Here is a 17,887-nt window from a genome sequence, read left to right on the forward strand (position 1 = left end):
CTGTGTCACAAAGTGACAGACGATCTGGTCGTGGGCTTCTATGGAACAATGAACTACACAAAGATGGCTCGGAACAGCAAAGGGACAAGGTTGGTTCCCTCACAGAGTAATGTTGTAAGGGAGGTCATCTGGGAAGAAGAAGCTCCTTTCTATCCTGGTCGAGGTCTCACTGAACCTGGAATGAAAGGCCTCATTGAATTTGCTCTGTAGAACAGACTAGCCTCACTCAGAGATCTGCCTGCCTCTGCCTCCTGGATGCTAGGATTAAAGGTATGTGCCGCCCCCGCCAAGCAGCAAAGGTACTGTTTAGAAGAAGCCACAATAACAAAATTAAGCATGCTGAGGAGCATGGGTGACCTGGAAATATCTGAGGTACTCTTTTCTTCCTTTCTTCATTCCCTCTTCAGTTTCTCTTGTATTTGTTTGCTTGTTTTTGAGGCAGAGTATCACTATGTAGTCCTGGCCTGGAACTCAGAGCTCTGCTTGTCTCTGCCTCTCAAGTACTGGGCTTAAAGGCCATGTACCACCATGGCCCAGCATCACTGTACTTGTTTGCTACTTGCCTCCTCCTTTGATACAAAATAGGTCCTGAGGTTGTATCAAGGTTGCATCAGCTAAAATCATGAAGCTGGCGAATGAAGTAAGGAATCACACACAGGGAGACTAATTTTTCCTTTGATTTTTTTCCTTCTTGAGCAAGATCCTCCAATGCAAAGTTGTACAGTGGTCATTTGTGTTGGGACTCAGACCTGGGACAAACTGCTGAGGTACGTATTTAACCTACTGAAATAGATCTGGCCTCCAGGTTCTCTGAACATTCCTCAGTCCCCACCTAAATTTTCCAGCCTTGGGGTTGGGCTTTCTTCCCACCCACCCCCCAGGCTCTTCACTATGCAATCCAGACAGTGTGTTTTCCCTCTCTCCTCTCTTTCTGTGCATATGCTCTCTCTGCTACTCCTCTCCCCTGTGCTTTTTTGTCATCCTCTGCATAGTGACTTTCCTGGTCCCATTCCCTGGGACACGTGAACCTGCCCTAAAGCTGTCCTAAGTAAACCTGTCTTCATACTTTAATTTGCCTTGAATTGGCTCATTTCATTGGCAGAGGATACCTATCAATTTTGAGGAAGGTTGAAGAACTGAACATGTTCCGGAGTTTTGTTACTTGAGGTGGTTTTATAGATCAAGGGAAGTAGCCAGCATAATGGGACATGTCAACTTTAAGAAAATGCATTAATACTTATTTATTTATTCATTCATTCATTTACTTATTCATTTATTCATTCTTTTTTTTTTTTTTTTTAGCGCCTAGGGGGTGTCATGGTACATACATAAAAGTCAAAGAACAAGTTGTAGGAGTTCGAGCTTTCTACTAGGAGTTTTGTCCTCTACCATGTGGGTTCCCTGGATCCAACAGGATTGGCTTGTGTGTTGGCCAGCATCTCTGCTGGTGAGCCATGTCATCAGTTTACACAGCCTTACTTGTCCTTTCTGATTGGACAAGAGAAAATGGAGTTGACCTCATAGGGAGCAAAACAGGAAGGAAATACCTCGTGAGGAGGTGCAGCCAGCAACCCTGATTCCTCTCTCTGTGTCTAAGAACCCTTTCTTAGATACTAAAGAAAACACACAAGGTTGCTACAGGGCTTGAGGGTTTCAAAGCTATCCCTGTGGCCAGACGACTCAGCATGTTTGAATGTGCATGTGTATGTGGAATCTATTTCCTGGTCCTTCTTTAATGCTCTGAACATTTAAACAAATCTCCTAACAATTGGGGACACCAGTGTAACTGTAACTACTAACACTCCAGAAACACCTGTCAAACTTCACTGCAAAGTTCATGGCTCCCTAGGATCTCTCACTTACCAGATGGTCACTGGAGCCTCTGTCAGTATTGGAAAATACACTAACCACTGTACTTAACTATTCTCATATGGATTAATAGCATGTGTTTGGTCAATTTTCTATCACTTGGGACCTGAATCCTATTAGTCTGGAGTTTGGGGCCCATTGACAGGTTTAAATAGAAGCTCTTCCACTTATTAAGCATGAGATTTTTAAAACTGTTTTTACATATACATTTATATTGTTACACACATATATACAATAAATTACATACAGCAAGAAGAGCCACGAAACAATCAGGAAATACACACACACACACACACACACACACACACACACACACACACACATATATATATATATATATATACATATATACATATACATATGTTACATTCACAGTGTTTTTGCTATTTGTATTTGGCAGCCTTGAAGAAAACATCTTTCCTATCTTGGTGCATCTAAAATTATGAATGTAAATCAATATCTATCACATCTCATCATCATTCACTTAAAACATCAATATAGACCTAAAAACATCTTAATCCCTGAACAACTAAGCTTAATTGTAAAACTAGACTATCTGGTCTTCAACCCCATCAGCGACTTGAGAGGGAATAAAATTAACATCCTGGATACACAAGAAGTGCAGGTTAGTAGCTTCCCAAGTGAGAAGATGACAGACAGGGTTTGCTGCCTGCACAGTCACCTCAAATTCTCTATAAGCATCATATTGTATTCCTCTTGAAGTCTAGAAGCATTCACATTACCCACCTCTCAAGGTATTTTTCAGAATTAGATGCTAAGCTTCATTCAGTGACAACTCAACAAGTGGCCTAGTTGAATGGGTAGGCTGATTGCCTAGCGTGAAAGCCCTGCGTTTGATTTCCAGCACCATACTGGAAAAGTATGGTGGCGACACATGCCTGTAATCCCAGCCCTAGAGAGGTAGGAGGAGGAGGCTTAGAGTTGACGCTCATCCATCCATGGCTATCTAGTGAACTCAATGCCACCCCAGGGCTGCACAACACCCTGTCTTGTTGGCTCTGTTTATTAACAATTAAACTTTATTATACAACCCAACTAGCATACATAAGAAGGAAAAAAGGTTAAAGGGACAGAAGAATGAACCTTCCAGTCTCCGTTCCACAGGATAGGTCTTTAGGTGTCTCTCTGACCCACGAGCTGGTCCATTCCGTTCCTCTCTCTCCGCGCTCTCTGCTCGCCTTTCCTCAACCTCTTGTTTTTCTTCCCACCACCTTCCCAGTCACATGCAAAGGGCGGTCTCCTTCTCCCTTCGAGGGTCAATTAGGAAAACAATAGCCACAGTGGGGTTCCCAGGTAGGCTTCCTGAATTCCAAGCCCAGGAAGGCTCCAAACAGTCTCTCACAAGGTATTCATGGGGTGCCCCAAGGGTAAAGCCCGCCAAGACTGCTTCCACCTGTGACAAAGCTTAATCTTTCCCACACTGTCTCAAAGAACAAGCACACAAACAAAGCTTTAAACTAATAGTGGTTATTAGCATATATAATTATACATGTATAATTATATTATATATAATATATATGCATAGCGTAGATAAGGTCTTCCTCATGTTGGCAGAAAGTAAACGTTTACACTCTATAAAAGAGAAGAAAAGTGAGCAATCTGAAGTCCTGAGCTCCATCCTTCTGTCACTACTTTCATTCTGCAATTTTGCATAGATGTCTAAAGCTAATAATTTACCCAGATTTTGTCAAATGGGAGAGTCAGAAAATAGTTAGATATAGGTGGTCTTGGCAGTCTTTTTCGGACTTAAATTTTTATTATTTCACATGAAAAGGATAGAGTCTATGTAATTTGCATTGTTACTTATTAACAGTGGTGATTAAAATGTTGTTTGGGGGACTTTGATTGATTCAAGTGTGATTTAGAGAGTTATTTTATTCAAGCATATAATTACCACTATGGTGGAGAGGCATACAGAATCAAAACTATTTATGAAACTAATTCAACCACTATGTAATAACTAAATTATTCCCATGCTCAGTGTTATGTTCATATTCAATCAATATTAAGCGAATGGCTGGCTGGATGGCTCAAATAGGTTTGATCGACCAATAAATCATAATGAAATACTCTATAGTAATTGAATGGGGGCAGCGTAGTTTTGGCAAGAGGATGAGGTATACTTGCCAATCGAATTGGCTTCTGTTTTATTACTTAACTTATTTTTAAGAGGTCTCATTATTTAGGTGGACAAGAAATAACACTTTTCTTAGAGTCAATCTAATGTTGACAGCAAGTGCCGATTATGCTTGTCAAAGGGACAAATGAATTCAGTTGGGGTTGTCACTACTTGGAAAAGTAGACAGTTCGCAGTGTTAGGCTTAGGCGAGACTTCTGGGCTACTATTAAACAGCCCACACCTATCACCAGGTCATGAATTGGTCCAGTTCAAATGATGCCTTCAGGATCCAGAGTGTAGTTTTTGCACACACCAGAGGAACTAGCCTCTTTGGTCGCTGAGAAAACAAACACCTGGGTTCTGATGAGTTTTTGCTGCTCCCTTTAACCACATCTCCCTCTAGACTGCCTGCAGATCCCCGTCATTGTGGTTCCAGTTGAGTAAACCCAGATCTAGCCAATGGACAGAACACTCCCCACAGTAGAGTGGAGAGTGGGATATGACTTTCTCACATACTCTGGTGCCTCACCTTTGACCATGTCCCCTGGACGGGGAGACCTGGTGGCAATCAGAGGAAGGACAGCAAGTTACCAAGAAGAGACTTGATACCCTATGAGCATATAGAGGAGGAGGTAATCCCCCTCAGGAACAGTCATAGGGGAGGGGAATAGGGGGAAAATGGGAGGGAGGGAAGAATGGGAGGATACAAGGGATGGGATAACCATTGAGATGTAACAAGAATAAATTAATAAAGGAGGAAAAAAATTAAAAAAAAAGGTATACATAGAATTGGTGTATAGAACAGAATTTATTACAGAGTAATATGAGGTTCTCTCACAGATGAGGATGGAGGATGACAATAGGGTTCACTGTGGAAGAAAACACACTCTTGGGCTGAGAGTAGATTTCTGTACCAAGCTGGATAAGTAGCCCTTCAACCTCTCATGCGTCTATAACAGACAGGGCATTTCCCTGTCTGACAGGTCAATTCAGTTTAACTCTCTCTCTCTCTTTTTAAAGAAAATTTTATTTATTTATTTATTTATTTATTTATTTATTTATTATGTATACAGTGTTCTGGCCTGCACACCAGAAGAGGGTGACAGATCTAATTAGAGATGGTTGTGAGCATCATGTCATTGCTGGGAATTAAGGCAATGTTCTTAACCTCTGAGACTTCTTCTTGCCAGCCCTCAGATTAAGTCTAAAGAATGCAGACAATGATGAGACTTTCATTCTCCACCACCTTGACTAGACAGTCATCTGAAGATTTTTTTTTTAAGCAATTGAGAATGTTTTGTGGTCCCCTGAGCTAGAGATAGGACTCAGATCTCAGTGTCTTGAGAAGTAACCACAACCCTGCAGTTTTAGTTTCTGCTTTTCCAAGTTGCTGATTCTGATGGAAGACTCCAACCTAAGCAATCCTTTCAACAAACAATTATCTAGGTAGCACTATCAGTGAGATACCCAGAATCCATCACTTTGCTGCCCTCCAGGAATCCCCAAGAGTGATTAAAATGAACCCCCTCAGAGGTGATAGCTCTTAAAAAGAGTCTTGATGTTAAGCTACAGAGAACCTTTTTTGTGAATTTAGGTTTTGAAAAACAAAATAAATGACACTGAAGGTTGATCCACATTTTACTTACCCATCTGCAGCTGGTCCTGAGGCAAGGGAACATTCCATCTACCTAGATAAGAAAAGGGAAGTTTGAAAGACAAACCCAAACAAATATCTAAAACAATCCTGTCACCACCACGCCCATAGCCTCTGGTAACACTTGATCAAGGTCTTCCTCAAAACTGCCTCTCTTGGTTTCACCTTTTGAAAATTATTTTGGCTAGGGACTGTGAAAAGATCTGGGGACAGAAATCTAAATTTACACACACACACACACACACACACACACACACACTCAATTTTAATACTATAGTTAGTTACTTTATTCACATCTTATTTTATCAAGCAACACTATATGGCAGTTAATGAATGTGAAAGATATTATGTGAATGTGCACATCTTTCACTTATGAAAGATGCTCATTCAAAAGAACTACATTTAATACTATGTGGGAAAAGAAAATGGATAACAGAAATTCTAAGTGAGTGTACAACTTCAAAATCAGGACTGGGCAGTAACAGGAGTGGGCTTTTCAGGTCCTTGCTCAACTTTCCTTCCTTCTGTCATTCATCTTGCTGCAAGGAGTTGTGCTCACCTGCAGGAGAACGTGGGTGAGCTAAGCTGTCAGGATACAAGCAACTACATTTTACTTGACTGGAGATAATAGGCAACACCATTTCTTAGACACGGAGAGACAGCAAGGATAGAAGAGCCAAACAAAGGCAATCAACTGATAGACCAGGACATAAGGTTCTGACAGCAATCTTTGTCATCTTCACAGTCCCGACAGGCTGCCTGATTAGAAGTTCTTTTTGCTGGTGTTAGTTTCTGTTTTCCAACACCTTGAAGGTCCAAACTTCAGTGAAAAGCTTAAGGAAGGCTCATAAACAACTAATGTGTCCTTTAACTTTAAGTTTATACCATGAGAGACCAACATCTTAAGGCATCAGTTGTGTCCCCAGGTTAAAATGTTGTGGATACAATTGATGCCTCAGACTGTTCCTGGAGCTTCCCAAAGGAAATGTACTGTGTTTGTCTTATTTCTGTCAGTGAATTCTCATTTGGCTTCAGAAAAGAAAACATTTAGACTCTAAGTATTACACAGATTTCCCAATATAAAGTATATTTCCAGCTTGTTAGAAAAATATTTAATTTTACATAGCATAAATTACACAATACTATACTTCCAAGGGACAAGATACTCAAGACTGGACCAGGCCAAGCTCTTCTTTTTTTTTTTTTCTTAGATAAGAAGACTTTTTATTAACATAATGGACCAACATAATAATAGAAGCCCCATCAAACACAATTAGACAAAAGTCTACAAGAAGAAAAAAATGCTGCGCTAGAGTGATGGTTTAGCTGTAAAGAGCAGCTGTTGCTCTTGCAGAGGACTCAAGTTTGTTCCCAGCACTCAGGTCCAGTTGTTTACAACCACCTGTAACTTGAGTTCCAGGGGATCCCATGTCCTCTTCTGCACTCTGCAGGTACCTGCATACATGTGGCATACATTGACTCAGTCACACACACACACACACACACACACACACACACACACACAAATAGAAATAATACTACATTTAAAGGAGGGGACAGATGTTATAAGTCTAAACAACTCATACTGTCCTCCTCACCTAGATTACATTTTCCCTAAGCATCTAAACCACACCTGCCTCTCAAGTTCACCTGTAACTGTTAGCTAAAAGAAGGAAAAAAAAAAAAAAGACTTGCAAATGTGGTTACATTTCTAAATGGGCAGATAATCCTGAACAAATGTGTGTGGAGGGGTGTCATAAATGAAGCCATAACTGACCTTTGTAGAGGAATTGATGGACAGAAGAGCAGGTGGTGGCCACAGAAACCAAGATCAGAGTGACATAGTGACAAACCAAAGAACATGTCAGCCACCAATGCTGAACAAGGAAGGAGACTCTCCTGAGGGTGCACGGCACTGTCAATATTTGATTTCTGCTGAGTGAAACTGATTTTGGACTTGTATTCCACAAAAACAATAAAGTGTGTGTGTGTGTGTGTGTGTGTGTGTGTGTGTGTGTGTGTGTGTACATGTATACATGTTTATTTAAGCCACTAAGTTTGTGACAATTTGTTATAGTATCAACCTCAGATTTCTGGCTCCCAATGCTAGAAGAAAAATATGAACAGTTGTATGATTCTTATTGAAGGGGGGAAAAGCCTGGATCTGTTCAAATTAAACAATCCTACTCTATATACAGTAAAGTTTAAAACACATTATTAAGTGGAATTTCAAATGGGGTGCAATAAGTGACATATCAACTTATCATGACAGTTATGGTAAACACAGGCCTGACCTTCACACGGCTTCCTCATCCTTTGCCACTCGTTTACTCCACCTTCCTTCCTCCGTTCTTTCCTTAAAAAAAAAAAAAAAACTTCTTACCACTTGTTGGTAGATTTCACATCATGCGCCTCAATCTCCCTCATCTCCCAGTCCTTCTCTATCAACCCTCTGCCCTTGCACAACTCCCCCGCCAAAAGAAAACAAAAGACAGAAGGCAAACAAAATAAACAAACAAAAACTTAGCTGTTTTTGGAAGCTGCTGTGTGTCACACAGTACACCACTTTGCCTAGCTTTACTTGCAAATGTTTGGTGCAGTGAGTCATTGGCCTGGTTCAAGGCGTCTGATTTTTGCTGCGCCATCAATACTAGATCCTCACTAGGACTCCTCTCCGACATCCTCTGTTATGGAGCTCCTGCAGCTTTGGTTCTAAAGGACTGGACCCTTCATTAGTTCCAGCACCTCATAGATGAGCTAGATGTGGGGTGGGCCAACTCCAAGCCCTGGAACTGGGCATGAGTGGTAGCTCTGCTATGGCCAGCAAGGGCCCGGCCTGACTTTGCCACACCAACACCACCACATTGTGGCCAAGGGACAGGGCCAGCTCTCCTGCACCCATACTACCAAGCCCAGCTCTCCAGCAACAGCCAGGCAGGGTAGAGGGCCAGCTCTCCTTTCTAGCACTCATACCATCAGGACTAGCTCTGCAGCATTTATGCCACCAGGGCTAACTCTCTAACATTGCCCTGACAGGGGATAGAACCATCTCACTAGAGTGCTCAGAAGGCATGGCACCGGGCCAGCTCCCCCATAAGATACATCCAGTGGTAGGAGAAGACAGGTTAGAGCAGACTTCAGGCATCAACATGGCCCCAAGTGGCAGCCCAGACCAGGGATTTCCAAATGGCCTTTGGTGGCAACATAGGCCATGGACTTTGAACAGACCCCCTGATGCTGCAGGGCCACGAATCCAGACATGGCCTTAGGCAGCAGAATGGGCCAGAACATCACCAAGGCCTCAGGCTGTTCATATCCGCCTGTTCTTCACTGCCCTTGCATCTCCAGTTTTGCCTCTTTTCAAAGGGCTCTAGCAGCTCTGCTTGTATCTCTCTACCATATCTCCACCTGATGCTTGCTCATGGTAGGGTTGGCATCTCAGGCCAAACTGTTTTATGCATGAACTGTGCTGACCCTGAGTGTCTACCCTCCTAGCCTACTTTCCTGCAAATAAAACATCGAATCAGTGACCCAAGTAGAAATGTAGTTTTATGATTTTCGCTGCGCCTATCTGTTTACTTCATCTTGGATGAAGAAAGATGTTGGAAATTCCATGTGTGGGGCCTTTATTGAGGTGGTGCCCTTTTAGCAGATTAGATCCAATGTAACAGGGAAATGCATTAACATGGCCATTCATGTGTTGCTTTCTTTGCTGTGCAAGAACTCAGAGCTGTTTGTGCATTCTGTGATTTTACTTCTGCCATTCTCACAGGTAGGGTTTTTGTGTTTTTTTTAATCTCAAGGGCTTTTGCACCCAGCTATCTCCTTAGATGTTGTGAAAGTCTACATTAATCTTACATTTGTGGTAAGGAAAAACAGGGTCTTCTCTTTTAGTGGAACAAAATAGCAAAAGATTGGAAGATGTCTGAGGCTAAGCACTGAACAGTCTTTGAGAACAATAAATACTCTCACGAGGAGTTAGAGAAATGGCAAGCTATCTGGGAAGAATAAACACATGAAAGTCTCAGAGTGGCTGGGCCTTGTTTTGTGCCCTGGCAGTGTTCCCACCATCAGAGAGCAATATAGAATTAGGGAAACCATTGGACACTGGACATAAAATGTTCATGTAGGTTTTAGTAATGAGCCCATAGGGCTCAGGTGTGGACTGTAACAAAGGAGTTATTTATATGCACAGGCTGTACCTGGAATAGCAGTTCATGAATGCTTTGCTCCGTAGAAACATCTTTATGCCCTGAGACTGTCTTTAAAGATAAACAGAACATATCAGAGCAACAAGAAACTAAATAAAGTGTATTATGTCACATGCACCTCCAAGGCTGGCAAGGGACTGACTTTCCATGTCCTGGAAAGTGTATGTTAGTACCATGTGATCTAAAAGCTTCGCTCCTGAAGTCTCTGAAGCCAGTGCTGGTATAACTTTAGTACTACTGGAAGGGAAAATATCTTCAGGGTACAGACACACATTAAAAAAAAAAAACTTCATTTCCTCTCTGTCATTTATCTCCTTGCAGAACCAAATAGACCACTTGGAGAGTGGGTGGCAGACTTAGCCAACAGCTCCCACTGGGGCTCACAGATTATGGTACCATTTCGGAACATTCGTATTGCCGTTCTTCAACTCCAAAATGCAGCTAGCATGGCTGCAATTATTTTAAATTATACCTGTCAAAGGTAAAATTATTTTTGAATGAATGCTATGGAGAATTCTTTCAAACAGCAGCAGCAGCAGCAGCAACAACAACAACAACAACAACACACACACACCTTTAATATTGAGGAAGCAATTACACCTCACCATAATTTTAAAGGAGACACTATTATGTGACAAATTTAGACTATCGTGGAATAATTAAAAGCAACAAAGATGATGTCCTTATTAGCTGAGTAAATCCAAGATGAACATGAGTCCATTTTCTTCCATTATTACTTCTCATGATGAGTATTTGTGCCTCAAGAGAGAGCAACAGGTGCTGCCTAGACTGTAGAGAACTTGGCAGGATCTTCTTTCATCTTCTTCCCTTTACCTGAACCAAAGCTCACACCAGTAGGTGGTGGGAGAAACTACAGCAAGGTCCTTTAGCAGCTGAAGCTAAAGAAATGATTGCAAGGACAGGAGGGAAACCAACATCTGCTTTCATTAATAAAATCTCACACTGGCTTTAAAAAAATCTTCTTGTCTCCTGTTTATACCACAATGCACTTAGTGTGATCCACATATACCCCCTTTTTTCAACCAGTTCATTTGTTGAAAAGATCCATGAATAGACAAAGGCATAACTGAGTGCTGTAATGTTTTCTAACGGTTTGCAGAGATTAGAAAAGGAAAAATAAGAATTTTTATCACTTAAATCAGTGATTTTTCAACCTACGGGTTGTGAGCCCTCTGGAGTCACATATTAGATATCCTACACATCAGGTACTTGTTATGATTTATAGAAGTAGCAAAATTACAGTTATAGTGTAGCAATGAAGTACTTTTATGGTTGGTGGTCACCAAAACATGAGAAATGTAATAAAGGGTCACAGCATCAGGAAGGTTGAAACCACTGACTTAAACAGTCATACTTACAGTTACAAGGGACTCTCAAGGCAATGGCAACAACAGCTCACCTCAAAGAAATAGTTTTTCCTAGTTGAATGTGAGTGACTCTGGCCCAGGAAGATAGATTTAAGTTGCCCCAAATATATGCCCCAGTGTGGTAATCATTTCATGGCGTTTTGGTAGTAACAAAGCAAAGAAAGTCATGAATAATGACACTTTCAAATACCCTGGTGGAAACATCAGCTAGCTTACAGCAGAGCCTGGCCACCTCTGCCATAGTCCTCAGATGCCATTCAATAGTATTCTTAATCATTGGATTAGTAGAAGCCTAGGGTCTATGTTTCACACAGAAGTGGGTACCAAGTGGCTGTTTAGGAGGCTAAGATAACCCAAGATAATTTGGCTCCTAATCAATAGCACTCCAGCTCTCTGCCACTATTGATATTCTAACAGTCAATCAGCCTCGTTGTGTGTTCAGCACAGGTGTGAGACTTCTATCCCTGGGAACTTTGGTTGACAAGACTTACTTCTTGCAATTATGAAAATGTGTCAAATAAAATACATTTCTTAGATGAAAAATATAACACTTCTGTTTCTTAACTGGAGCAGACCCCAGTAATACCAAAGATTATCAGAGCTTGTTGGGTATAGGAAACAAAAAATACCCAGACATCTTATTTCCTTATTCTTTTTTTTTTATTGTGGTAAGTTGATTATTGCTGAGAATTACCCTGCAGTGAGAATTTTGGAATTCTGGTTTCTTTAAAAAACACAGAAATATTATAATAATATTTTTTAATGCCAGGTGTGGGGCTATGGGGCTGCTTTGCAGCAGCTGACTATGTTTTGCCTCATGCTCTAGCAGAAGCATGGTTTTGCTAGCTGCAGATACTTTCTGTGATTGTTTGACCTTTGGAATTCTGAGGACTTTTCAGAGAATATGTAAATGCTAGGGCCCCAAAAGGAGTGTGGAGTTACTGGTTACTGGTTCTTGGTTACTGTTGGTCACTGTTTGTTCATTAGTCATGTGCAAAGAAGAAACAACAAGAAAAAGACATTAGATACCCTGAAGGTGAAGATGAAACTCATCCTAAGGAACTAGATTTTTCTAGTTGGCAGGAAGTTGTCTACTCAGTTTTCTCTCTTATCTAGTGTTAGAGGGTTGAAAGGGTAGGAAAAGGGTTGCCAAGGATGCGGGGGGGGGGGGGGAGGAACCCATAAGGCAGCAAAATATTGGCTACATTACCCTTTCCCATATGACTTAAAACTATAGTTTGAATATGTTCTCTAGAAGCCTGTTTGTTGAAAAGTTAACTGTCAAATTCTTCATTGATGGCTTAGTCAGTGTTCTGTTGCTGTGAAGAGACACCACTATCACGGGAACTCTTATAAAACAAAGCATTTAATTGAGGTTTGCTTACAACTTCTGAGGCTTAGTCCTTTGTCATCATGGTGGGAGACATGGTGAGGAGCATGGTGGCAAACAGGTAGACATGGTGCTGGAGAAATGTCTGAGAGTTCTATCTCTGGATCCACAAGTGGCAGGAAGAGAGAAACCTCAAGCCTCAGCCCCAGTGACAAGGCCACACCTAATCCTTCTCAAACAGTGCCACTCCTGAGGACTGAGCACTCAGATGTATGAGCCTATAGTGGGCATTCTTATTCAAAACACCACAATGGTATAAAACTTTGGGAGATGGTTTGTACTTGATTACACCGTGAAGGCAGGGTTCTTGGGATGAGACAATTGGCTTTATAAGAGAAGGAGAAACTTGGGTTTGTTTCCACCTCTCACTGGATGATCCCTTTGTCAATCATGACATGACCAGGGAGTGGATTTCTTTGCCCATTTGAAATGAAGGTCTTTTGTTATAATTTCCCTAGTCTATAATATTCTGTCATGGCAGGCAGGAAAAGGACTAATACTTAATTAAAAGTCATAAGAAGAGCCTCCTTATTATCTATGACAAGACCAGGTACCTACCAGCCAAATTCCTAATGCATCTAATGAATGATTTGTTTCCCTACTTATCTGCACTGATTTATCTCCACACAAGAGACATCTATTTAATATAAACTTCTCCCTCTAAAAGACCCTGACCTTTGCACCTAAGGAATTCTTGAACCCAAGGAAGTATCACGCCACAGTCTTCCTGCCATCTTCCTCTTCTGAGGATAAAGAATTTTCTCTTCAATTGTTTGATTATAGCACTTGATCACCCATTTCCCATATCTGTTTTTGTTTGTTTGTTTGTTCAGTTTTATTGTTGTTGTTTTCTAATGGTCTACTCCCCTTTAAAAGAAATGCTTTCTCTTTGTGTCCCTGAGTTGTTTATAGCTCTAAAGTTTGTGTGCCCACAATACTGGAGTAGTCCTTTCCCTTTCTTTGTAATTTTGCTCCTTCAGATCACTATGGAACAATAGTCTTGTCCACTATAATCAGAAATATCCTGTTTTCTGTTATTGTTTGTTTTGACTCTCTCATGAATCAGCTAATATTTGTACTTAATCATTTGCATGAAATTTTCAGTGAGTTGAGAAGGTAAGCCACATTTAAACTGGTGAATTTGAGTAAATATTTATGAAACTTTAATTTATATTGATTTTTCCCCCCAAGCACTCAAAGAGACATAATAACAGAAAGTGAACCATTCAAAGGTGGAACAGAAGTTTCATCTCTGACTCTGCGTGGCTGATGAATTCTTATGGGAACATAGGACAAGGCAATATATATCAACTCCAACTTAACTATCATTTCCTTTCCTGTATTATCCCTGGACTCTTAGTGGTTTTTCACCCATGGACTCCTCCCCTAATGAGTGGTTTAGGGATCTTAATAATTCCTCCAAAGGTATAATGACAGTTGCTACCAAGAGATGCTTTCAACCATTCAGCATAATAAATTATCAATGGTCTTTACTTCTTTTCTAGAAAGGAGGGTGAATGGCAGATTTGGTAGTCATCACTATGATCTTGTGCTATAAAGTTCTCACCAGGCATGATGAGGACGGAAAGGAAAGGAAGAAAATCACTGCCTATGCATGGCAAGATGTGGATGAGTGATAACATAGTACACAGGGCCAAAGACCTAAGTGCATAAAAATGGAAAAAGTCTATATCTGTACATATGTACATGAGTGTACTGTACATATGCATGTGTAGATATGCACACATATAACCCATACCATAATTTTGTCTACCTCTTAGCTTCAAGTTATAAACATGTATTATTTTTGGATAATGTTAACCCACCGGTCAAGAATAAGACCACTACCACAATTTTGAGCCAGATTTGAATTTAATCAAATACTATGGCCAGGATCATTCCTGGGTTCCCAATAAATGGCTACTAGCCACATTTTGCAGAGACTTAAAAAGAGAAAAAAATGTATCAGTGCCAATTAGGGACAAGAGTATATCCTGACATGTTCTCTGCCTGCATATCTCCAGATTACATTCAATCGGAGGCAAGCATACATTCTGACATATTTCCTGCCTGTGTACCTCCCACCCACATGTGAACATCCAGTGCAGATGAGTCACACAAACATAGGCCAAGCAGAAACTTATTTTCAACTGCAATCAGAATTCTGAAACTGCAAGGTACATTTTTTTCCCGTTTTGGTCTCACAATAGCTCTACCAGTTTACCCTTAGATCCATAGGTAAACATACAGGTGAAACTATCTCATTCACTTTTTGCTTAGTGAAACACAAAAGCAAATTCTAGAGCAGATTTAGACATTTGATTTATTACTGCAGAGTATGCATCCATCAAATTATCTACGTCCTTCAGTAGTTACATGTAGAATAAATCTATTTGCTTAATGCCAAATAACATTAGCAAGGAATTTAAGAAATTAACCCAGTTAGTTACTTTTCCCTTGCTATTAAAAAGAAACACCCCACCATGACCAAGGCAACTTATGAAAGAAATCATTTATTTGGGTCTTGCTTCCGGTTATAGGGGGTGAGTCCATAACCATCATGGTGGCAAAAGGAGAGCAGACAGCTGCTCTTACTCAACCACCACATTAACTTTCTTTTAAATTCATCCTTACCATTTGCCCATTTACATCCGACACCATGTAAGAAACTGAGCTGAATCAAAGGTATCACATTTCACATTTGCTTATAAAAATAAAAATGTCATAAATAATAAGGATTAAATATAAATGCCGGCTATGGTAGAAGAGTTCCAGAAAACAAGAATGATGCTGGTTGAGAAAATGATGGTAGATAGTATTTGTTTGTTTGTTTTTTCTTGGCTTTTCAAGACAGGGTTTCTTTGTGTAGCCTTGGCTGGCCTGGACTCACTTTGAAGACCAGGCTGGCCTCGAACTCCCGAGTGCTGGGATTACAAGCATGCACCACCATTACATCCCAATTTCCCAATTGTTATCCCCTTATTTGTATCTTCCCATTCCCCCCTACCTCCCTGTTTCACCCTATTGCCCTCCCGTAGACCTGTGACAGAAGGGGACCTCTTCCCCCACCATATGGTCACAGCCTATCAGGTTTCATCCAGATAGCCTGCTTCTCCTTCCTCTGAGAGACACCAGGCCTCCGCGCCTTGTGGGGCCACCAGAGTTCACATCAGAGTCAATTCCCTCTCTCCACACAACTGTGGAGGATGTGCCTGTAAAGCAACTTGTCCTCCAAACTTGGTGTCCCTATTCTTAATAGAATCCTATTTCACTGAACAGCAGCAGCAAATTCGGTGTGCCTTCTTCCAGAATCATCTCATAGACAAAGCTCCCTAGGGAGAGTAACCCGAAAGATGATTACTCGGTTTGGTAAACAACAGCTTGGAGAAAATAAATGTAGCCTCAGTTATTCAAGCAACACTGATGTGAGTGGGAAGAAATCCGTGCACACGCACACACACTTTGGTTTTGGACCACAGGAAAGGTAGGAGCTGACCAGTGGTTTGTCCCCCCTGGTACAGAAAACTGCTGTGATGTAATGCTATGGTTCCAGCCTGGGTCCTGCACATAATAGGCAAGCACTCTACCAACAGAACTATGCACCCAGACCATAAATTTTAAGTTCTAGAATCCTAAGAAAGGAACATTTTTTTCTTAACAAGATAACTCTAGTCTCTGCTTGGAAGAATATGAGCCAGGATATGGTGATTTTTTTTATTGCTACATAACAATTTACTCTAAAATTTAGAAGCTTAATACAACTAACATTTATTATTCTCATGTAGCTCTGAGAATCAGAAAAGGTGGATGTTGCTAACTCAAGGGTTCAGTTGAGAAATCGGGTATCACTACAATTACCTGGAGGATTCATTGGGTGGAGGATTCACAATATGTGTTGGCAAAAGTTCTCACCACATGAGCCTCTCCTTATGATATATTTGCCATGGAACCCTTGGCTTCCTTGAGAATAAATGATCTTAGAAAGAGAGGGAAAGAAAAGGAAAGCGATCAGAACAGAAGTCGTAGCATCTTTTTATAACCAAATCTTAAAGTTAACATCCCCTGGTGTCTGCTAATACTGTTGCCATATAGGAAGGGTCCACAGTGCTATAGTCAAGGGGCCAGAGGTCACTGGGGGCCATCTTGGGGGGTGACTACAAATCAAAAGGAGACTGAAGTGGAGACAGCCAAGTTCTCGAACTCTTTCTAGCATAAAACAGTGACCAGAAGATTTTTCTAAGATCATATCCATAGAGTAACTTGAATGGAAGAGAATGAGGGAAGGGGGCGAAACACAAATCGCGCATTCATGACTCTGAACCCCATCCTGATGCCTGTAGCCGGGAAAGAGAAAATAAGGAAGAGAAGCTGCAGGTGGAGTTTTACTTCTCCTTTTTCTAGGTATGAACGTGGCTTCCTGATGGAGATACAATAGTAGGAACGCCAGTGCCCCAAGCCCCAGCCTCAGGCCTCCCTACAGCTCTGTTCACCTTGCAAAATCTACCTCAAATTCTTTGTTTTTATGAATACTGTAGTATCTGCAAAAGCAGTGTCTCAGCAGTATGTTGCTGACTGGATTATAAAGGTATAATTAAAGATGTTCTGGGTAAATCGATATGGAGATATAGTGCACAGGTTATTGAATATGAGAAGGGAGGAATTTGTAACAAAACTTAATTACATAGAGGTCAAGAATGTATATTATCTGTGTCATCCAGGAGGAAAGATGAACCTGAGGGAATATGTCAAGGAGCAAGCTATTTGAAAGGAAAATGAAAGAAGGGAGAGGAAAAGTTATGGCCCAAAAAGTAGGTAAGTGAGGTAAGTGTGTGGGAGCATGCATGTATGTGTGTTTGTGTGTTTGTGTGTGTGTGTGTGTGTGTGTGTGTGCACACGCACATGAGCATGCACATGTGCATGTGTGTGTGTTCATCTATAAGTGTGTAAAGGAGAAGTACATAACATTACACCAGGTAGCAAAAGGGTTGAAATATCAGAAAAAAAATGATTTTCACAAAGCAAGAATGCTAGAATTCTCATTGTCTAATTTCCTTCTTTTGGAGTCTACCTGACAAACTGAGCAGCAGCTTCCTGAAAGGAACAGTACTCACCAGTGCAGGAGTCTGACAAACGGGTTTCTTAGCAGTTTCCACTTAGCAGCTGCCTGGTTTCCAAGAATTTTACTGTTTGCATTACAGTTGTGCCTTTTCCACATTAAATATCACCATAAAAATA

General features: G+C 40.9%; 1 long non-coding RNA gene across 1 annotated transcript; it reads left to right on the forward strand.

Moving 5' to 3' along the window:
* The first annotated feature begins 16,302 nt into the window (after nt 1–16,302).
* On the forward strand, nt 16,303–17,464 carry LOC311595693. The gene is made up of 2 exons (XR_014778546.1): nt 16,303–16,356; nt 17,371–17,464. It is a non-coding gene; the product is annotated as an uncharacterized lncRNA (long non-coding RNA).
* Nucleotides 17,465–17,887: the final 423 nt, after the last annotated feature.

The sequence above is a fragment of the Acomys minous genome (assembly GCF_964271855.1).
Source record: "Acomys minous genome assembly, chromosome: 4".
NCBI lineage: Eukaryota > Metazoa > Chordata > Mammalia > Rodentia > Muridae > Acomys > Acomys minous.